This window comes from Rana temporaria, chromosome 3, assembly GCF_905171775.1.
Source record: "Rana temporaria chromosome 3, aRanTem1.1, whole genome shotgun sequence".
NCBI lineage: Eukaryota > Metazoa > Chordata > Amphibia > Anura > Ranidae > Rana > Rana temporaria.
In genome coordinates this window covers 488,820,289-488,844,376 of record NC_053491.1, presented here as the reverse complement: position 1 = coordinate 488,844,376, position 24,088 = coordinate 488,820,289, and the positions used below count along the sequence as shown (strand labels likewise).

The window sequence follows — 24,088 nt, the reverse complement described above, 5'->3', positions numbered from 1 at the left end:
TGGTTTAGATAACCAGGCCGGCGGGCCGTTCAAAACCGGGCCACGGGCTGGACTTTCGGACATCCCTGATGTAAACAATTGCTCAAACGTTACATGCATACATGTAGAGAGCACCTTTTACACAGGGTATTGCTGCCATTTTCTGCCCGCAAGATCCTGCATACCCGTTGCTAGATATGTGCGTTCCTCGTATTTTCGTACGAATTTGTTCATTTTCGTACCCGCGGAATAATGTGTACATACGAGAAAATGAAAGCACCAGAATACGAAAACGACGGGATTACGAATGAGCCGCATAACGAACAAGCGCAAATACGAACGAACGATACGACAATCTTACAAAAATACGACAAAACGGAAACGGCAAAAGAACGAAAATGACATCTATATTGAATAATTTGCATTCTGTATTTTAAATCCTTTTTCTGTTCGTATTTTCAGTCGTATGTTTATATTTTCATTTGTGTGTTTTGTAAATCCGTTTTTTTGGTCTGTTTGTAAATTTGTGTACTTGATTCGTTTTTTTTGAATGGGCAGTGAGTGAGTGTAGTTAGTGAATCAACTTCTCTTTTGTGCCGACTACCAAGTACAGTAAAGCCAAAAAAACTTTTCTGTGGATTTTCGTCTGAAGGGAGGTCAGTTGGCCAGACTTTTGAACCCAAAAATGGTTTTCTGATGGAGCTTACAAACGAACGGATTTTTTGAAAACGAACGGAAAACGTTAGTTTTTATATTTGTTGGCAAAAAAGTCTGACCAAGTGTACGGGGCTTAACAATAGTTAATATGGATGAGCCGCGTGTTGAAAGTGCCGCGAATCCCGCGATATATTTATGAAAGTACAAAATGACGAAAATTCACGAAAATTATTGTCTAACAAGAAACAACAATAAATTAAACAGAATAACGAATCATCCCGCATGTGCGAAAATAAAACGGTAACCAAAATACGAAACGATCGGTATACGAAAAAATCGCGTCGTACGAAATACGAACGGGAACAAACAGGAAAACGGGCGTCTTGCGAAATTACGAATCGGTACGAACCTACGGAACGATACGAAATGGAACAAAATAATGCAAACATTTTTGCTGTGCACATGCCTACCCGTTGCCATAATTTAATAAAGCCATGAGCATAAAAAGTGATCTCTACTCACTGTGGACACATTTAAGCCCCGTACACACGGTCAAAATTTCCAACGGAAAACGACTGTCAGAAAAATTGAGAACCAGCTCTCAATCTATTGCTGTCGGCATTTCCGACAGACAAAGTCAGATGGAGCCTACACACGGTCGGAATTCCCAACCAAAAGCTCCTGTCATGTTACATGATATTATTTTTATTATGTACTGTCTCTTTAATCCCTATCTAGTTTGACTCTTGTGGCATTCCTTAGTTTGCATGCTGCTCAGTCTCCTCCCCCTCTTTGTTGTATCAGTCATTTTAATGCTGTAATTCATCTGACCTGTGTCTTTTCTCTATACCTGCATGGAAGAATCGTTCTTTTACCTGTTGTAACTTGCATTCTACGGATCATACGACGAATAAACATCGCCAGATCTTCTTTCATGTGAGTTGTGACTGAGTAAGCTATCTGGAAAGGTGATTTGGGATGAACAATCTCTTCAGGGCAATGAGCTCCATGTGCTACTGAAAACCACATTCATAGCCTTAGCAGCCGATTCAGAATAGTAAAAGAACGTATCCAGCAGCCTGCACAGAGATAACTGCGTCACAGGACAGATCATAGTGAAGTGTAACTGTGTGTATTGCATGAGAATTCTGCATACAACCCCAGCACAGCTTGTTACAGCTCCTCACAGTATACAGACACTCTTCACTGCTACAGTCAAGCCTGTGTACTGCAGGCCATCATGAGTGGAAAGGGCTCAGTGTGTGATGAAACACCACAGCATGCTTCACACAGAGAAAGCCAGGATGAGGACCCAGAGTCCACTGCATTGACCAAACGCTCTGTGAAACCCACTTGGAAGGTTAAAGAGAACTATGAATCCATGAGAACTGAACTAGCAACCAGTTTGAAGCAGATTTGGGATAAAATCCTCACCCACATTGATGTGATTTCATGTCCCAGCCACGAGGTACTGCAACTAGAGGGCGCCATAAAGCATCTCTCTGCTTCATACGAACTCTACCAGACTACAAGCAAGAAATATAAAACTATTCTGCAAAGCATCAACACTGAGGAGTCCTTAGAGCAACTTAACAATGCCCAGCTTCTTAATGAGGAAAGAGAAAGCTTTATCCAGCGAACTAAAGCAAAGGCAGAAGCAAAATTAATGCTGCCACGGGACACTGTATCTCACAAATCTGTATCCACCAGACGTTCTAAAGGTTCCTCTAGATCCCGAAGTTCAAGGCACTCAACGCTTAGTGAACAGCTAATAAATGCCCGCGCCGAAGCAGAGGCTATCAAAGTACGGGCCGCATATGCAAAAAAGAGAGCAGACATGGAGGCCGAGGTTGCAGTAATGGAAACCGAGGCAGCGCATCAAAAGGCAGTAATGGAAGCCGAGGCAGCGCATCAAAAGGCAGTAATGGAAGCTGAGGCAGCGCATCAAAAGGCAGCAATAGAAGCTCAAACGGCACGTCAAAGGGCAGCAATTGAAGCTTTAAAGGAACAGAGCAACTACGAGGCAGCTGCAGCAAAACTAAAGGTTTTGGAACAAGCTATCGGTGCAGATGAAAACGCTAGCGAAAGGGTCAGCGTCGAGGCAGATGTAGAAGATCCTTTTGAACGCACTAAGAACTATGTTCTAAACCACAGCAGTGAACACTCAATTACCTCCACGTTTCACGGCAACGCAAGGACTTCACCACATCATCAGGTAAAAGCTGTTCCAGCCACTTCCTACATGCAAACCCACCCCAGTGCAGCTCCCGACTGTCATGCTGATCCCGCATATGTCACAAAACGGCACACAAATCCGCAAGCAAGTCGCCAGCCTCCTGCTAACAGTACTGTTCCAGACCTTCACCCAACAATTCAGCTGAATGCCCTTGCTGCACCATATCTTCCCACGTCTCTTTGCAACGATACCATAAACAATGCAATCCACAACAATCAACCAGCAACCTCCTATGTAAAGTCAGAGGCAACCGATACAACAGAGGTAGTAAAGTACTTACTTCGACATGAGCTCGCCAAGTCAGGCCTAGTAAACTACGACGACCATCCTGAAAATTATAGAAGCTGGAAAGCCGCTTTCAAAAATACATTAGGCGGTATCGGTTTTACTGCCGATCGTGAGCTGGATCTGCTGATCGGGTTGCTTGGCCCACAGTCTACAGAACGTGTCAAGAGCCTCAGGTCAGTTTACATCGACAATCCAACTGCAGGTCTCACCGCAGCATGGGAGCGTCTAGAACAGACTTACGGTAGTCCTGAAGCCATAGAGAATGCATTGCTCAAACGATTGGAAAATTTCCCAAGGATATCTGGTAAGGACAATATAGAGTTCCAGAGACTCAGCGACCTTCTTCTCGAAGTCCAGCTTGCCAAAACTGACCCTAAGCTACCTGGCCTCAGTTACCTGGACACTGCTCGAGGAGTTAACCCTATCGTTTGCAAGCTTCCGCATGGCCTACAAGAAAAGTGGATCCAAGTTGGGTCATCATACAAACGGGAAAACAAGGTTTCCTTTCCCCCGTTCTCCTACTTCTGCAATTTCGTCAGGAACATTGCTGACACCAAGAACGATCCTAGTTTTGCATTCAGCGAGTTCAATACTCCCTCACCTAAAGGTGACAACCTACATACTAGCTACAGGAACCGCAGAGGTCCCGTTTCTGTTAGGAAGACAGACATTATTCCCACTCCCGCCCCAAACAAGAGCGGCAAGATCGAAAACCCAAACCGATTATGTCCCATCCACAAGAAGCCTCATCCCCTCAAAAAATGTATCGGTTTCAGAAAGAAGCCCCTACACGAACGAAAGGAACTCCTAAAGACTTTTGGGGTATGTTATAGATGCTGTGCTTCCACCGATCACTTTGCCAAGGAATGTAAAACTCCTATCAAGTGCATAGAGTGCGGTTCCGAGGACCATGTGCAAGCACTCCATCCTCTTGAGTCCAATCCTTCACAACATGCAGACCTTCCTCCTGGGCAGAACCACAGCGGGAAGAGTACAGATCACGTACCTAATTCCACCATGGTATTTTCTTCGTGCACTGAAGTCTGTGGGGAAGACCACTGTGACAAATCTTGCGCTAAAATATGCCTAGTGAATATTCATCACAAGGATCAGCCAGAAAAGACTTTAAGGGTGTATGCTATCTTAGACGATCAAAGCAATCGATCGCTTGCACGATCCGAACTGTTCGATCTATTTTGCACAAAAGGAGAGGTTCACCCTTACACCTTAGGCACTTGTAGTGGAACTACAGAGGTTTTTGGAAGAAGGGCTCATGGATTTATTGTGTCCTCCCTAGAAAATAACCTACAATTACCCTTACCTACACTTGTAGAGTGTAACCAGATACCAGCCAACAAAGAAGAAATACCTACACCAGAAGTTGCCTTCTACCACCCTCATCTAAGGTCAATAGCCAGTGAAATCCCACCACTTGACAAAGATGCTAAAATCCTTCTTCTGCTGGGAAGAGATATTCTAAGGATCCACAAGGTACACAGGCAGGTCAGCGGACCTCCAGAGGCCCCATTCGCCCAGTACCTGGACTTAGGCTGGGTCATCATAGGCAACGTCTGTATAGGCAAAATGAAAAGGCCTACTAACATTTCTTCATTCAAGACAAATGTATTGCCAAATGGTCGTAATACTCACTTTGAGCCATGCCCACATCACTACTGGGTAAAGGAGAAGGTAACTAGCTGCAAGTTGCAACATTGCAACACAAACCTTTCCCGCACCTACTATGACAGCTTTGGTTCTACAGTTTTCAATGTAAGCAGTGAAGACGACAAGTTGGCTCCTTCGGCAGAAGACAAAGAATTCCTTAAAGTAATGGACAATGAGTTCTTTCAGGAAGATTCCAATAGTTGGGTAGCACCCCTACCCTTTCGCCTCCCGAGAGAGAAGCTACCAAACAATCTACATCAAGCAGTCAAAAGATTCTCCTCCTTAAAGCGTACCTTAAGCAGGAAGCCAGAGATGGAAAGACATTTTGTGGACTTCATACAGAATATCTTTGACAGGGGTCATGCCGAACCCGCACCCCCATTGAAAGAAGGAGAAGAATGCTGGTACCTCCCTTCCTTCGGTGTGTATCACCCACGAAAGCCAGACCAAATCAGAGTTGTCTTTGACTCCAGTGCCCAACATGAAGGCTTCTCACTTAACGACATGCTCCTCACAGGGCCCAACTTGAACAACAACCTCATTGGAGTCCTAATTCGCTTTCGTCAAGAACCTGTAGCGGTGATGGCCGACATTCAACAAATGTTCCACTGCTTCATCGTCAAGGAAGATGACAGGAATTACCTCAGGTTTCTATGGCACAAGGACAACGACATCAACAAAGAGGTAATTGATTACCGAATGAGGGTGCATGTCTTTGGGAACAGCCCTTCCCCAGCTGTAGCAATCTATGGACTAAAAAAGACAGCTCAGCTTGGAGAAGCTGAGTATGGATCCGATGCTCGTCAATTTGTTGAAAGGAACTTTTACGTAGACGACGGGCTCAAATCCTTTCCTACTGCTAAAGAAGCAATTAATCTTCTTACCAGAACAAAGGAGATGCTAGCTGTAGCAAACTTGAGACTTCACAAAATTATATCTAACAGCCAAGAGCTAATTAATGCATTTCACCCTGAGGACTATGCTGCCAGTGTGAAAGACCTTGACCTTGGGTCAGACACACCCCCTATACAGAGAAGTCTAGGTCTGCTGTGGAACATCAAGGCAGACACATTCACCTTCCAGGTGTCAACCTGTGACAAACCCTTCACCAAGAGAGGAGTCTTGTCCGTAGTGAACAGCATCTACGACCCTCTGGGATTTATAGCCCCAGTCACCATCCAAGGTAAGATGTTATTAAGACAGCTTACTACTGATAACATAGATTGGGACACTCCGTTACCTATTGAGAAACAACAAAGATGGGAGAAATGGAGAGGTTCTCTGAAGACATTAGAACAGCTCCAAATTCCACGTTGCTATGCCCCAGTCTCCATCTCAGCCGCTGTCCAGAGGGAAATCCATATTTTCTCAGATGCATCAGTTGAAGCTATAGCTGCAGTGGCCTATTTGAAGACCTCAGGAGTTAATGGAGACATACACTGCAACTTTGTTCTAGGCAAGACAAAGCTAACACCAAAACCCGCACATACCATACCCAGACTTGAACTTTGTGCAGCTGTGCTAGCAGTGGAAATAGCTGAAGTCATAAAGAGTGAAATGGACATTAACATTGATTCCTTCATATTTTACACAGACAGCAAGATAGTGCTTGGTTACATTTACAACCAAACTAAACAATTTTACGTGTACGTCAGCAATAGAGTAGAACGTATCAGAAGGTTCTCCTTGCCAAAGCAATGGCACCATATTCCCACTGACCTTAATCCTGCCGATTGTGGGACAAGAGCTATATCTCCAGTAGCTCTCCTCGACTGCTTGTGGCTGTCGCCTCCAAGATTTCTTTCTGAAAACTCCTACTCAATTTCCACGGACACTACCTATGAACTGGTACATCCTGACGATGATAAAGAAATCAGGTCTATGTACACCACACTGTGTACCTCTGCGAGTTCAGAACAAAAACTAAAGTCGCATCGTTTTGAACGTTTCTCAACCTGGTCATCAGCTGTTAGGGCTGTTGCTTATTTGATACACTTTGCCCACTGTTTTTAAAGGAGGTTCCGCTCGGACTTTCTCACGACCAATCACGGAATTGGTGCTTCTTCTCCCAAGTGAGTGACTTAGGCAGGAGTACCGGCTATACCTGCTATGGTGGGGAGAATATCACTATCACTATTGACTGTGCTACTGTTGAAGTCCCACGATTATAAACGATAGACTGCAGGACTCAAGCCATCTGTTTTTTGGACGTCATGTTTCATTGTTCATTTACTGCATACCTTCTTGTGTTTGCGGGTATCTCGTATCTATGGTTTACACACCAGTTTTACCTTTAACGTTTCTTCCCCTACAGGTTCAAGTTGGACTTATCTTTATATATGTAATAGACTTTGAAATCTAAAGATTTCAGGCGGGGAGTGTCATGTTACATGATATTATTTTTATTATGTACTGTCTCTTTAATCCCTATCTAGTTTGACTCTTGTGGCATTCCTTAGTTTGCATGCTGCTCAGTCTCCTCCCCCTCTTTGTTGTATCAGTCATTTTAATGCTGTAATTCATCTGACCTGTGTCTTTTCTCTATACCTGCATGGAAGAATCGTTCTTTTACCTGTTGTAACTTGCATTCTACGGATCATACGACGAATAAACATCGCCAGATCTTCTTTCATGTGAGTTGTGACTGAGTAAGCTATCTGGAAAGGTGATTTGGGATGAACAATCTCTTCAGGGCAATGAGCTCCATGTGCTACTGAAAACCACATTCATAGCCTTAGCAGCCGATTCAGAATAGCTCCCATCTGACTTTTTCTGTCGGAAATTCCAACCGTGTGTACGGGGCTTAACTCTAATTTCCTAATTTCATATACAGAACAGGAAGGAAAACGTTCTCAGAGGGAAACAGGTACCAAAAAATCGAACTTTGTTTTTTTCCCCCCTTTCTTTCTCCATGGGGACAAAGTGCTTTGCCAGGGGTTCCTCTTGACAAGGTTCCCCTCCCGTGCTGAGGACAATGTGTCCTGGTACACTTCAGCGAGGATATTTACCAGTACGCCGTGGATCGACCTTGTCTAACAAGAAACGACAATAAATTAAACAGAATAACGAATCATCCCGCATGTACGAAAATAAAACGGTAACCAAAATACGAAACGATCGGAATACGAAAATAATGCGTCGTACGAAATACGAACGGGAACGAACAGGAAAACGGGCGTCTTACGAAATTACGAATCCGTACGAACCTACGGAACGATACGAAACGGAACAAAATAATACGAAAATGTTTGCTGTGCACATGCCTACCCGTTCCCATAATTTAATAAAGCCATGAGCATAAAAAGTGATCTCTACTCACTGTGGACACATTTAAGCCCCGTACCCACGGTCAAAATTTCCAACGGAAAACGACCGTCAGAAATTCCGACTGAAAAATTGAGAACCAGCTCTCAATCTATTGCTGTCGGCATTTCCGATAGAAAAAGTCAGATGGAGCATACACACGGTCGGAATTCCCAACCAAAAGCTCCCATCTGACTTTTTCTGTCGGAAATTCCAACCGTGTGTACGGGGCTTAACTCTAATTTCCTAATTTCATATACAGAACAGGAAGGAAAACGTTCTCAGAGGGAAACAGGTACCAAAAAATCGAACTTTGTTTTTTTTCCCCCTTTCTTTCTCCATGGGGACAAAGTGCTTTGCCAGGGGTTCCTCTTGACAAAGTTCCCCTCCCGTGCTGAGGACAATGTGTCACTTCAGCAAGGATATTTACCAGTACACCGTGGATCGACCTTTAACGTCCAAGTTATTTTTTATTGAAACATTATCACATCAAAGAGCAGGAAGTGCAACGTTTCAGAGTCACGTTTCGGAGTCACACAGGACCCCTTGATCAGGCATGTGACAAAGGGGTCCTGCATGACTCCGAAACGTTGCACTACCTGCTCTGTGATGCTTCAATAAAAAATCTATTTGGACACTAGTGGTCGATCCATGGTGTGCTGGCAAATATCCTTGTTGTGACTTCCTGAACCAGTTTCCAGCTGGTGGTTGCTGCAGCACCCAAATCTTCTAGAGCTTTATCCAGGAACATGTGTGATCGGAAGTTGTAATATTAGTGGTACAGTTCTGGAGGCCGGGATTGCATGCTCATTTATCCCCTTTGCCTGACCAGCTTGGAATAAAGTTCTGCCATGGATTTTTAGGGGGATCTAAAATATTTTTATTTATTTTTTGTTTTTTTGCATTGTAATATCTGTTAAAATGTATAGAAAAACCAGAAGGGTCTGGTATAGCTTTTCTGGGGGCCTCATGCTTTTTGCTTTTTTGTAGGGGTACCCCCTTAATAACTGATACCAGACCCTTAAGGATTTAGGGCCAGATTCACGTAGCCCGGGCGCAACTTAACTTTTCCGATTTAAGTTACACCGCCGCAATTTTTCCAAGTTAGTGCCCGATCCACAAAGCACTTACCTGGAAATTTGCGGCGGTGTATCCTAAATCCAGCCGGCGCAAGGCGGGCCAATTCAAATGGGGCGAGTCCCATTTAAATTAGGCGCGCTCCCGCGCCGGACGTACTGCGCATGCTCCCGCCGCAAATTTCCCGACGTGCTTTGCGCGAAGTTACGATGCGCCAAGGTTTTGTGAATCGCGACGGGTAAAAAAAAGTTGCGTCGGGAAAAAAAGAGTTGCGCCGGGAAAAAAAAAATTAAAAAAAATTTGACAGCGACGCGGGAAAGATGGGTACACTTTTACATGGTGTACTAACTTTACACTTTGTAAAAGGTACCCTATGTTTGCGACGGCAAACTAACACTTACGGCGACTTAACGAAGGGAAAAAGCTTTGTGGATCTCCGTAAGTGCTAATTTGCATACCCAACGCTGGTTTACGACGAGAACTCCCCCCAGCGGCGGCCGCGGTACTGCATCCTAAGATCCGACAGTGTAAAACTATTACACCTGTCGGATCTTCTGCCTATCTATGCGTAACTGATACTGTGGATCAGTCGCATAGATAGAAACAGGGATACAACGGCGTATCAGCAGATACGACGGCGTATCAGCAGATACGCCGTCGTATCCCTTTTGTGGATCTGGCCCATATTTACTAAAACTGGAGAGTGTAAAATCTGGTGCAGCTGTGCAATCAGCTTTTTAAATTCAGCTTGTTCAATTAGGCTTTGACAAAAAAACTTGAAGCTGATTGGCTACCATGCACAGCTGCACCAGATTTTACACTCTCCAGTCACCCCCAAAGGGTCTATTATGCATTTTTTGGGGTCTCTATGCATTTTTTTTTTATTCTTGTAGAATGTACAAAGTAAACATTTACTTAGGAAAAAACATACAGTTTAACCTCTTGGCACCGACAGCACGCCTATCGATATGTGGCCTTGGCACCGAGCGGCTACATATTTGTGCATCACTTCGCAATTACAGCTGTGCCGAGAATGTGCCATGCCTGTTCCCAGCACAGTTACCGGTGGCTAATGGGAATTTTCCGATCGCTACTTGTGAGCTTTCTGATCATGTTATCACCGTGACAACCAATCACGGCCGTCACGTGACCATAAAGCCCGCCACACGGCATCTAAAACCCCTTAAATGTCCGGGAGGCCCTGGCGCCAAGGGGTTAAATTGCCAGCAAATAACATCTCATTATGAATCCTGAACTATGAGGACATCCCAATTAAACTATCTCAAGCTCCTATGCTTTTTGGACGTCATATGATGGCGTGCGGGTATTAAGTGGTTAAGTCCATTGAAGTTTTATAATGTGGTATTGAGCCCTGATGAAGTCAAAATTCGTTGGCTATTTTCTATGACGCTTTAAAATTATTAAACCGGTTTGGGTCTGGAGCTACTTTCTGTATTTCTATAATTGACCAGCTGACCTTCACACTTCATTTTTCGGCAGATGTTTCCCAGTTGCAAAAAAAAATTAACATTTCTTGCCAATGTCCATTCTATGTTTTTCATGAATATTTTCTTAATAGTTTTTTTATCTTTACAAACAATAATTGCTCATTCAAGCAGTGTACAAACAAAAGAAAAATGGAAAGAAAACAAGATTGTCCAATGGCGGTAGAACAACACCATGTAAGTTACAATAGGTTGCAACATTTCGGAGTTTACAATAGTTATCCTCAATGAACGTGCAGTATCTTAGTTGAATGATTCGTCGAGAGGAGGTGCTGTCTCCAGCCCCGGGCACCCCCAAATGGGTTCAAGACTGTGCCCAAGCCAGACCTCCCCCTCAAGCATAGTCCAGTCATCACACTAGAAACAATATACAAGTAACCATCTAGGGTAGCCTTGGGAGAGTGAGGGAAAAACCCTGGAATCCCTGTCTAGGTATTACAGCCTAAGGTATTGACAGAGGAGTCATAGAGTATTTTTTTTTTCTTTTGGGGCAATACGTTCCCTGTTCTTATCCCTGAGTCCCAACATCTTCTCTTGTGTAAAGTGCACTTGGGTTGTTTGTAGGGTTGTCCAGATACCGATACCAGTATCGGTATCGGGACCGATACCGAGTATTTGCGGGAGTACTCGTACTCGCGCAAATACCCCCGATACCTAAATAGAATACTTTCCCCCCCCCTTTCCCCCCCCGCCGCTGCCGCCGCATCGCCGCATCGAGGGACATGGCTAGAGGGACATTGCTGCATATGTGAGGGATATGGCTAGAGGGACATTGCTGCATATGTGAGGGACATGTCTGCATATGTGAGGGACATGGCTAGAGGGACATTGATGCATATGTGAGGGACATGGCTAGAGGGACATTGCTGCATATGTGAGGGACATGGCTAGAGGGACATTGCTGCATATGTGAGGGACATGGCTAGAGGGACATGGCTGCATATGTGAGGGACATGGCTAGAGGGACATGGCTGCATATGTGAGGGACATGGCTAGAGGGACATGGCTGCATATGTGGGGGACATGGCTGCATATGGGGGGGACATGGCTGCATTTGGGGACACATTTAAAAAAAGTATCGGTATTCGGTATCGGCGACTACTTGAAAAAAAGTATCGGTACTTGTACTCGGTCCTAAAAAAGTGGTATCGGGACAACCCTAGTTGTTTGTATGAGGCCTCGTACACACGACCGTTTTCCTCGACAGAATGCATCAAGAAACTTGGTGGCAGAGCCTTTTTGCCAAGGAAATGGTCGCGCAAATGCTCCCGATGCTTCCCCGGATACTTTCCTCCTGAGTGGGGGCGGGGAGAGGTCGGAGACCAAGAGGGGACTGAGGAGGTGGGATCGGAAGGCGGAGAGGAGGCGTGATCGGAAGGCGGAGAGGAGGCGGGATCGGAAAGCGGAGAGGAGGCACGGTCAGAAGGCGGAGAGGAGGCGCGATCGGAAGGCGGAGAGCAGAGCAGTCCTCGGGTATGTATAACATACCACTGGAGAAGAGCTGCTGCCGCTGCCGCCGTCTAGTTGTTCGGCGCTAAGGGAACATAACAGCTTTCATTTGAATAGCTGTGTGTTCCCCGCCGCATGTCGCCAAGGCCCCTCCCCCTTGTCCGGGCACTTTGGTAGACAAATCACCCGTCCCAGGATTGGACGAGTGATCTGTGCCCGGACAAGGGGGAGGGGCCATGGTGACACGCGGTGGGGAACACACAGCTATTCAAATGAAAGCTGTTATGTTCCCTTAGCGCCGAACAACTAGATGGCGGGGGAGACCGACATATGGCTGCATATGGGGGGAGATACATGGCTGCATATGGGGGGAGACACATGGCTGCATATGGGGGAGACACATGGCTGCATATGGGGGGAGACACATGGCTGCATATGGGGGAGACACATGGATGCATATGGGGGGGAGACATGGCTGCATTTGGGGGGAGACATGGCTGCATTTGGGAGGAGACATGGCTTCATATGGGGGGAGACATGGCTGCATATGGGGGGAGACATGGCTGCATTTAGGGGGAGACATGGCAGCATTTGGGGGGAGACATGGCTGCATTTGGGGGGAGACATGGCTGCATATGGGGGGAGACATGGCTGCATTTGGGGGGGAGACATGGCTGCATTTGGGGGGGAGACATGGCTGCATTTGGGGGGAGACATGGCTGCATTTGGGGGGAGACATGGCTGCATATGGGGGGAGACATGGCTGTATTTAAAAAAAAAGTATCGGTATTCGGTATGGGCGAGTACATGAAAAAAAGTATCGGTACTTGTACTCGGTCCTAAAAAAAATGGTATCGGGACAACCCTACTTAGAAACCCGCGCAGAGATCGCACCTTCGGTAAAATTAGCGTTTGTAATGGAGATAGCACATTTGTCACGCTGTAACAGACTGAAAAGTGCGAATCATCTCTTACCAAACTTTTACTTAACACGCAGTAACATGAGCTCAGCAAAAGCAGCCCCAAGGGTTGTGCCAGTGGAATCAAACTTCCCCTGCCGTCGTACGTGTTGAACGTCACCGCGTTTGAGAATGACGAGATTTGGTCTTGACAGTGTGTACGCAGACAGCTTGTCAAGTTTCTCGACAAGACTAACAAGGAACTTGTCGAGGGAAACGATGTGTCTTTTCCGACGAGTTCCTCGGTCGTGTGTATGAGGCCTCAATTCTATAGTGGCAGGTAAAGGGTTTTTCCATTTCCTGGTGACAGTCTGGCAGAGAGCAATACATGTAAGATGGTGTGTTTCATTTTGTGAATATTTTGTTACAGTGTTCTGGCAATGATAAAACCAGAAACCTAGTTTTTCTGCTGATGTCTAATAGGATTTCTAAATTAATATTTTTTTTGCTGGGTAAATACTACATTGGCCATTATTGTTTGCAACAGCACTTATTGTTTCCACATTTTGCTCCTCAATGTTGTTCCGCTTTGATGCAAGTCCATTGATCTTATGGATTCTCTAAGTAAAAACGACTCTGTCTCACTCTCTACCTCTGAAATTTGTGGTTTATAAAACATTCTGAAAGTCTGTGCTGATAATTCGTAAAATGTTCTGCTGTGCTACAAAAAAAAACAATATTTTTTTTTTTTTAACCTAAAGATGGAATCTCTTTTCAATGTGATGTTGTTGATTACCTCATTCTTGATGATGTATAAAATGTATGTCGTATAGTTATATATTCTGGACATGGGGCACTGAAGTGTTGCACAATGATTCTACAGTGTGTAAGATAAATATTTTATTGCTGTAAATGAGTTGTGCTTACAGTATATGCTGTTGTTACTGTTCGATGGCTTTGTTTTGTACCCTTTTGATGCTCTCCTTTTATATTAAATAAAGTAATGTTTTTGCTCAATAAAAGTTTTCCGATTTAAAAAAAAGATAAAGTGTCTGCCTGTTCACTCTCTCTTGAATTGCCTCCTATGAAAACAAAATAAACTCTTTGCAGCAAATCTGCATACAGTTTATATTTCATGTCAGAAAAAATAACTGAAAAACTGACATCTCTCTACTTCCTCTTTAAAAAGATGATATTCTGTACATTGTATAATTAAGGAAAAATGGAAAAAAAAATTCTGGTTAAATATGCCTACTCTCTACTTCTGAAATTGCCCCCTAATAAAAAAAGATTTCATTATTTACAGAAAGTCAAAATCGTATAGCGCAGTTTCTGAGAAAAAACAGTCCTATTGATTATTTATCACCTAAATGTAACTTCTCCCTGCTTGTGAAATTGCTTTCTAAAAGCTGCAGGCATCATTGAGATATCTGTCTTTTATTCCAGCCATTCCCTGTCATGTAAAACAAATCATAGCTGCTGTTCGCACCAGACCCGAGTTCTCAAAGACGTTTTCACAGGCAAACTATGGACACCCAGCAGGTACAATATTTAAAGGAATTTTTATTTTATTTTTAATTTAAGCATCATTAAAATCACTGCTCCTGGAGCAGTGATTTTAATAATGTTTAAATAAAAAAAAATGAAAAATTCCTTTAAATATTGTACCTGCTGGGTGTCTATAGTTTGCCTTTGAAAACGTCTTTGAGAACTCGGGTCTTGACCGAGGGAACATGTATCAATGGAAAAAAGTTTTAAAGACGGTAATTTTTTCAGGAGTCCTGCTCCTGGAAAAAACGACCGTTTTTAAAACTTTTTTTCCATTGATACATATTCCGTAGGGCAAGACCCGGGTTCTCAAAGACGTTTTCCAACAATAAATTGGTCTTTAAAATGATCGTTTTTGAATTTGAACGTTCGAGTCCCATAGACTTCGATGGGGTTCTAAATGTTCGATCGAACGGGCGGTCTGTTCGAACGTTCTGGTGCGAACCGAACGCGGGGGTGTTCGGGTCATCCCTACTAACAACGTGGAGAGTTTATGGAACACAACACTGATATAATAACAACTTTCTCCCATGGAACATGGGGAGAAAGCTAACGAGAGTTAGGAACCCATTTTTATTGCAAAACGCAATCTGCTTCCTCTCTCCTTCATAAATTGAATGATGTCTTAAGTGTCATGCAACTCTGTACAATCTTTATCTTTTCAATTAAAGACACAAATAAACACTTTTTTTTACAGCCGCAATATGCTTGTGGCCTGTTTATACTGACCAGAGAGTGTGGCCTGTTTATACTGAAAAGTAAGGAAAAGTTTTTTGATAGGATTTTTAACGGTACCTTAGACAAAAAAAAAAAAAAAAAAGGTTTCTTTAAAAATAAACACATTTTATTTGAACATCATTAAAAGTTGTATATCATAATTTTTTTTGCAGATTATAATTTTATCACATCATGGATGCCATTTTCCACATAGGTAATGGTATAATGTTTTTATCCTGACATGTTTCGCCCATGGGGGCTCTCTCAGGGGATTAATTGAAAGATCACCAATGAGGTACACCAATAGTGCCAACCCAGAGCCACCGGGAAGCCATAGAGGACACAGGGTAAGCCACTACATTTCACAACACTGCCAAGTCTATCCCTGACTGGTTGTGACAAATTTTGTTTCTTCCTTGGCACCCTCGTCTAAACTCTACGTTAGCAGTTCATGTTCTTGGGCTTGGTGTGCCCTCTGTGGCCACATAGCTTACCCTGTGTCCTGTGCAGCGTCTTGGTGGCTCTTCCTGCAGTGTTTCTTGTTTTCCCCTCCCATCCAATGCCGGCTGATGTGGGGGATCTGTACCAGCCCATTTCTTGTCTTAACGAATGGAGCCAGTGATTGGTACCGATTACTGACTTTTTTTTTATTCAAATCTGGGGCATAGTAAACTGTGTGCAGGGTGACTGGTCTTGTCTAAGCCCCCTCCTGCAGTTTCCTGTAGTGGGTGGAGCTTTATGGCCCCTTCCTTCAGCTCTGCTCTCTTTCTCCTTGTGCAGGGTGACTGGCTTTGTCTCCACCCCCTACTGTAGTTTCCTGTAGTGGGTGGAGCCTGCTGAGGGCCTCCCACAGCTCTGCTCTATTTCTCCTTATGCAGGGGACTGGTCATGTCTCCACCCCCTCCTGTAGTTTTATGTAGCGGGTGGAGCCTGCTGAGGGGCCTTACACAGCTCTGCTCTCTCTCCTAGTGCAGGTGACTGGTCTTGTCTCAGCCCCTCCTGTAGTGTTTTGTAGTGGGTGGAGTCTGTTGGGCCCCTCCCACAGCTCTACTCTCTCTGCTTGTGCAGGGTGATAGTTTTGTCTCCACACCTCCTGTAGTTTTCTGTTGTGGGTGGAGTCTGCTGGGCCCCTCCCTCAGCTTTGCTCTCTTTCCTTGTGTAGAGTAACTGGTCTTGTCTCCACCCCTTCCTGTGCTTTTATGTAGTGGGTGGAACCTGCTGAGGCCCTCCCACAGCTCTGCTATCTCTCTCTTTGTGCAGGGAGAGTGGTCTTGTCTCCACCCCTCCTGTAGTTTCCTGTAGTGGGTGGAGCTTGTGGAGCTTGCTGAACCCCTCCCACAGCTCTGCGCTCTCTCTCCTTGTGTAGGGTGACTGGCTTTGTTTTCACCCCCTCTTGTAGTTTCCTGTAGTGGGTGGAGCCTGATGGGCCCCTCCCACAGATCTGCTTTCTCTCCTTGTGCAGGATGACTGGTCTTGTCTCCGCCCCCTCCTGTAGTTTTCTCTGTAGTGGGTGGAGTCTGTTGAGCCCCTCCCACAGCTCTACTCTCTCTCCTTGTGCAGGGTGATTGTTTTGTCTCCACACCTCCTGTAGGGTTCTGTAGTAGGTGTAGCCTGTTGGGCCCCTCCAACCACTCTACCCTCTCTCCTTTTTGCAGGAGAGCTGTTCTTGTCTCCACCCCCTCCTGTAGATTTCTTCAGAGGGTGGAGCCTGCTGAGCCCCTCCCACAGCTCTGCTATCTTTCTCCTCGAGCAGGGGTACTGGGCTTGTCTCAGCCCCTCCTGTAGTTTTCTGTAGTGGGTGGAGCCTGTTGGACCCCTCCATCAGCTCTGCTCTCTCTCCTTGTGTAGGGTGATTGTTTTGTCTCCTCCTCTCCTGTAGTTTTCTGTTGTGGGTGGAGTCTGCTGGGCCCCTCCCTCAGCTTTGCTCTCTTTCCTTGTGTAGAGTAACTGGTCTTGTCTCCACCCCTTCCTGTGCTTTTATGTAGTGGGTGGAACCTGCTGAGGCCCTCCCACAGCTCTGCTATCTCTCTCTTTGTGCAGGGAGAGTGGTCTTGTCTCCACCCCTCCTGTAGTTTCCTGTAGTGGGTGGAGCTTGCTGAACCCCTCCCACAGCTCTGCGCTCTCTCTCCTTGTGTAGGGTGACTGGCTTTGTCTTCACCCCCTCTTGTAGTTTCCTGTAGTGTGTGGAGCCTGATTGGCCCCTCCCACAGCTCTGCTTTCTCTCCTTGTGCAGGATGACTGGTCTTGTCTCCGCCCCCTCCTGTAGTTTTCTCTGTAGTGGGTGGAGTCTGTTGAGCCCCTCCCACAGCTCTACTCTCTCTCCTTGTGCAGGGTGATTGTTTTGTCTCCACACCTCCTGTAGGGTTCTGTAGTAGGTGTAGCCTGTTGGGCCCCTCCAACCGCTCTACCCTCTCTCCTTTGTGCAGGAGAGCTGTTCTTGTCTCCACCCCCTCCTGTAGATTTCTTCAGAGGGTGGAGCCTGCTGAGCCCCTCCCACAGCTCTGCTATCTTTCTCCTCGAGCAGGGGTACTGGGCTTGTCTCAGCCCCTCCTGTAGTTTTCTGTAGTGAGTGGAGCCTGTTGGACCCCTCCATCAGCTCTGCTCTCTCTCCTTGTGTAGGGTGATTGTTTTGTCTCCTCCTCTCCTGTAGTTTTCTGTAGTGGGTGGAGTCTGTTGGGCCCTTCCCACAGCTATGCTCTCTCTCCTTGTGTAGAGTAACTGGTCTTGTCTCCACCCCTTATTGTAGTTTTCTGTAGTAGGTGGAGCCTGCTGAGGCCCTCCCACAGCTCTGCTCTCTCTCCCCTTTGTGCAGGGGAGCTGTTCGTGTCTCCACCCCCCTCCTGTCGCTTTTCTACAGGCAACCTGTAGTGGGTGGAGCCTGGTGAGCCCCTCCCACAGCTCTGCTCTCTGCACAGGCTATGTACAACACAGTGATGATGTCACTGCTACTATTACAAAGTAATATCTGGGTTTTTAAAGGCATTTGTTGCACACAGAGTGGATTTATATCCTTTCTGATCACTGAGGAATTATATATTTATATCAAAGATGTGTGTCCGGAGTTCAGCTTTAAGAAGCTTTGTTCAGATTAAATATCCAATCATGAGCATACAATGACTGGATAGTCAAACTGAACGTAACTTCCCCTTATTTACCAACATTTCCAGAGGGAAGAGTCTCTCCTGCTTCAGTTTATTGGGGAGACATTATGAAGAATCACCGACCAGCGTGCCAGAACACGGAGCCGCGTCTGAGCACGGTACACAGTGAAGGAAATATGTGAGGGAGGGGAAGGGGGGACCTGAGGGCAGAGCTGAGAAATGAAAGTAAACTTAATGAAAACATTTTATAACCGACTTCCACATCACACAGAGAGAGTTCTGTTCTGTGACAAACTTTGACCCTTAAAAATCTCCATAGATGACATTTAACCACTTAAGGACCGCCTCCTGCACATTTACGTCGGCAGAATGGCACGGCTGGGCACTGGCACGTATCTGTACGTCTCCTTTAAGTGCCCAGCCGTGGGGCGCGCACCCGCGACCCGGTCTGAAGCTCTGTGACCGTGACCGCGGGACCCGCAGACCTAATTGCCGCCGGTGTCCCGCGATCGGTGACAGGAACTGAAGAATGGGGAGAGGTGATTGTAAACACACCTTCCCCGTTCTTCTGTGTGACAGTGTCACTGATCGTCTGTTCCCTGATATAGGGAAAGGCGATCAATGACATCACACATCAAGCCCCGCCCCCTACAGTTAGAAACAAATATGAGGTCACACTTAACCCCTACAGCGCCCCCTAGTGGTTAACCCTTCACTGCCATTGTCATTTTCACAGTAATCAGTGCATTTTTATAGCACTGATCGCTGAGAAAATGACAATGGTCCCAAAAATGTGTCAAAAATGTCCAATGTGTCCGCCATAATGTCGCAGTCACAAAAAAAATTGCTGATCGCCGCCATTACTAGTAAAAAAATAATTAATAAAATTGCAATAAAACTATCCCCTATTTTGTAAACGCTATCAATTTTGCGCAAACCAATCGATAAACGCTTATTGCAATTTTTTTTTACCAAAAATAGGTAGAACAATACGTATCGGCCTAACCTGAGGAATAAAAGTTTTTTTATATCTTTTTTGGGGATGTTTATTATAGCAAAAAGTTAAAAATATTTTTTTCAAAATTGTCGCTCTATTTTTGTTTATAGCGCAAAAAATAAAAACTGCAGAGGTGATCAAATACCACCAAAAGAAATCTCTATTTGTGGGAAAAAAAGGACGCCAATTTTGTTTGGGAGCCACGTTGCACGACCGCGCAATTGTCAGTTAAAGCGGCGCAGTGCCGAATCGCAAGAAGATGCAAGGTCTTTAACCTCCATAATGGTCCGGGGCTTAAGTGGTTAAGTGGTCATGATCGACGGTCCCGGAATATTTAGCGGCAACATCTGGCCAGGAACAACTAGCAATAGACTAGTGAAGCGGGAGAATGGGCGTATGCTAGCAGTGTCCATAATGTCAGTAAGCATGCAGGTGATGGACTTGTTTAGGATCCGGTGTCACTGCTGTTTTTATAAGGCAGTATCTCGGTTTGTAAAGTCAGTCAAACTGAACCCAGCTTCACCTGATTTACTAACATTTCCAGAGTGAAGAGTCTCTCCTGCGTTAGTGAATGGTGTGTGTGGGTGTTGAGGGGTCTGTGTGATTGTTGTGGAGACGTTACGAAGAATCACCGACCAGCGTGTCAGAACACAGAATAAAACCTGAGCACGGTACACAGTAAAGGAAATAGGTGAGGGAGGGGGGAAGGGGGGGACCTGAGGGCAGAGCTGAGAAATGAAAGTAATCTTAATGAAGAAATATTATAACCGACTTCCAATTCACACAGCGAGATATCACCGAGACCAGAGGACGCAGAGTCAGGTATGAAGGATGATAATATACTGTGTATCCCATCTTTATCTATCTGTAAGAGGGGCAAATCTCCCCATTAACCCCCCAATACATGGAGCATTCTTCCCATTAACTAACAATGTAAGGAGCATTCTTCCCAATATAAGGACTATTTTTCCTTTTTACTGTCAATGTAACGAGTATTGCTCCCGTTGACTAACAGCATCAAGAGTGTTATTGGCACTGACTACCAATGGAAGTAGAATTATTCCTAATGATCTCCAGTGTAAGGTGACCTTCCTCTACTGACCTCCAAGAAAAGGATCCTTCAGCTCAATGAGTTCCCAGTGTAAGGGGACCTTCCTCTACTGACCCCCAAGAAAAGGATCCTTCAGCTCAATGAGTTCCAATGTAAGGCGACCTTCCTCTAATGACCCCCAAGAAAAGGATCCTTCAGCTCACTGAGTTCCCAGTGTAAGGTGACCTTCCTCCACTCACCCCCAAGAAAAGGATCCTTCAGCTCAATGGGTTTCAATGAAAGGTGACCTTCCTCTACTGACGCCCAAGAAAAGCATCCTTCAGCTCAATGAGTTCCCAGTGTAAGGTGACCTTCCTCTACTGACCCCCAAGAAAAGGATCCTTCAGCTCAATGAGTTCCAATGTAAGGTGACCTTCCTCTACTGACCCCCAAGAAAAGGATCCTTCAGCACAATGAGTTCCCAGTGTAAGGTGACCTTCCTCTACTGACCCCCAAGAAAAGCATCCTTCAGCTCAATGAGTTCCCAGTGTAAGGTGACCTTCCTCTACTGACCCCCAAGAAAAGGATCCTTCAGCTCAATGAGTTCCCAGTGTAAGGTGACCTTCCTCTACTGACCCCCAAGAAAAGAATCCTTCAGCTTAATGAGTTCCCAGTGTAAGGTGACCTTTCTCTACTGACCCCCAAGAAAACCATCCTTCAGCTCAATGGGTTCCCAGTGTAAGGAGACCTCCATCCACTGAGCCCCAAGAAAAGGATTCTTCAGCTCAATGAGTTCCAATGTAAGGTGACCTTCCTCCACTGACTCCCAAGAAAGGGATCCTTCAGCTCAATGAGTTCCCAGTGTAAGGCGACCTTCCTCCACTGACTTCCAAAAAAGGATCCTTCAGCTTAATGACTTCCCAGTGTAAGGTGACCTTCCTCTACTGACCCCCAAGAAAAATGACCCTTCAGCTCAATGAGTTCCCAGTGTAAGGTGACCTTCTTCTACTGACCCCCAAGAAAATGATCCTTCAGCTCAATGAGTTCCCAGTGTAAGGTGACCTTCCTCCACTGACTCCCAAGAAAAGGATCCTTCAGTTCAATGAGTTCCCAATGTAAGGTGACCTTCCTCGACTGACCACAAATACAGGTGAAACTCGAAAAATGTTCATTTATTTCATTAATGCAACTTAAAAGGTGAAACTAATATATGAGATAGACTCAATATATGCAGATAGTTCAAGCAGTGATTTGTCATAATTGTGATGATTATGGCTTACAGCTCATAAAAACCCCAAATCCACAATCTCAGAAAATTAGAATATTGTGAAAAGGTGCAATATTCTAGTGTCTCATTCTAATCAGCTAATTAAAGGGGTTGTAAAGTCTTGTGTTTTTTCACCCTAATGCTTCACCTAATCCTATGCATTAGGGGGAAAAACACCTTGCACTGCCCGGCCCCCCTGACCCCCCATTTTACTTACCTGAGCCCCAAACTTCCCTGGGCGTGATCCCGCATCATTCTCCCCACGGCTTCTGGTCTCTTCATTGGATAGAACGATAGCAGCGCAGCCATTGTCTCCCGCTGCTGTCAATCAAATCCAATGACTGCTGGGGGGCGGGGCCGAGTTATACACTAGGTGGCTATGTAGTCCAAGTGAATGACATGGGAGCGCGCCCGCACGCAGGGGTGGACTGGGACAAAAATTTGGCCCTGGACTTCATCCAGACCGGCCCACTTAATTTTTGAAAACACACACACAAACACAGTAAACTATACGCAATTGTCAGCGGTAAAAATAGCGGTGTTTTACCGCCGAGGCTAGGGCGCGATCTCTGGAGCAGTCTCAATAGTGAGACTTCAGGGGTCCGTTTAGACCCCTGAAAAAAGGAAGGGTTCCCCAGTGGGGTTTTTAGGCAGCAAAAATTATATAAACAATTACAAAGACGTACCAATTTGTTGTAAAAAAGTAAAAAAATGTATTTAATAAGTACAAAGTCGTAAAATAATGAACTCTGGTACAGTTTATGCTGAGGACACATACATATGAGAATATAGCACCAAAATTACATGACACTGATCAACATGAATGGCTGATCTTCAGGTCAAGTTGTTCCTGACGCGTTTCGACCCCCACATATGGGTCTTCTTCGGAGGAAAGGGTATATGATGCAAACTATAACAGAGAGTAAATATATGGTAATAAAATACATAGATACATAGTACAATTTAGGTGAAAAATAAAATTAAAAGTATATAGTTATCAACTCACAGATTGTGTTTCTCAGTTCTATTTGGACCAGAGTAAGGTTATAATCCTGAGGATCCCTAGTTACTTTTCTCCATACGGGTGGTTAGCACCCCCAAAATGGCCTCAACGATGCCCCACAAGAGTGGCCTGCAGGGACCCACAGTATAACTGGGAAAAAATCCAAAAGTCCAGTCAGAGAGTGCGGGCCGGACAGGTGGAGGGGGAGCCCAGCAAAGCAATTGCCAGAGTGATGCCTATTAAGAAATTCAAATATAAAATAGTTTTAATACCAAAAACTATATGTTTAAAGTATAGAGATTGATTGACTTGTTGTACAAGTAGATGGCGCTAGACATGCACATTATGCTCATTATAATGATGCATATATAAAATGGGACTGTGATATGTCATAGGAATTTTAAATTAATATAAATATGCACAGGATATTTTAAATGTTATATGATATCATGAGTTAAGATTAATAACAATATCAAAATTATATAGAATTGTGAATTCAAAGAGAATTATATGTGTAACAGGGCGATAGAGATTACAATATAGGGCTAATAGTGGGTTGAGGTGCCAATATATATGATAATTATAATTAAATAGTGAAAGATATATAATTAGTATAATATAATAAATATATATAGTTAATTAGTTGAATAAAAAATAAATAAATAAATAATAATGGTGTGTAATGGATGGGTGTGAGTAAGCATGTGCTAAAATAATTAAATTCATGTGAGAATAGTTGTATATAATGTGATAAAATAGTAGTAAGAATATTGGGATTAGTGCCAATGGGGTGAATAGTGTTAAAAAAACACAATGTAAAGGATAGTAAAAAATACCTTATTAAATGTTTAGAATATGAGTATGGAAACGATCTCCAGAGAGAGCAAGAAAAAGCGTAACTGGAGGGGAAATATATTATTGATTAGATTTAGTAGGCATAGGAAGGATAACTTTGTGCAGGATTTGAAAATGCAGCCTTACCCTATGTGTGGTGTGTCCAGCATAGTATGACGATAGGATCACAGGCAGGTGTCAGGTATACACCCAGTCTATTTAAATATGTGCATGTCAGGTGTCAAGGATTTGGCAATCACTAATTGGCAAATGAATGCCTTGCTTGGGACATCCCCTCCCACATCTAGAAGTCCGCCCCCCCTATCCCAGCTGGAGCAAGGAATTAAGGTCAGATGACCCTCCCAGCTGTGGGTTCCTCAGCGTCAGTGAGGAAGAAAAAAAAAAAAAAAAAAAAAACCCAGCCCTCTGCTGCGGTCGCGAGTGCCGCGGCAGCGTCACAAACGCGCGCAATGCGCATGCACGCGCGGGACGCCTACGGCGCCAGGGAACGTCACTGACGCCGTCAGTGGGGA

At 44.8% G+C, this 24,088-nt stretch overlaps 1 long non-coding RNA gene across 1 annotated transcript; it reads right to left on the bottom strand.

Annotated features, from left to right (window-relative positions):
- Positions 1 to 22,589: 22,589 nt before the first annotated feature.
- Positions 22,590 to 23,726, bottom strand: LOC120933755. Its single transcript, XR_005748125.1, has 3 exons — positions 23,558 to 23,726; positions 22,725 to 22,957; positions 22,590 to 22,628 (listed from the first exon to the last, which is right to left on the bottom strand). It is a non-coding gene; the product is annotated as an uncharacterized LOC120933755 (long non-coding RNA).
- Between the last annotated feature and the right edge of the window lie 362 nt (positions 23,727 to 24,088).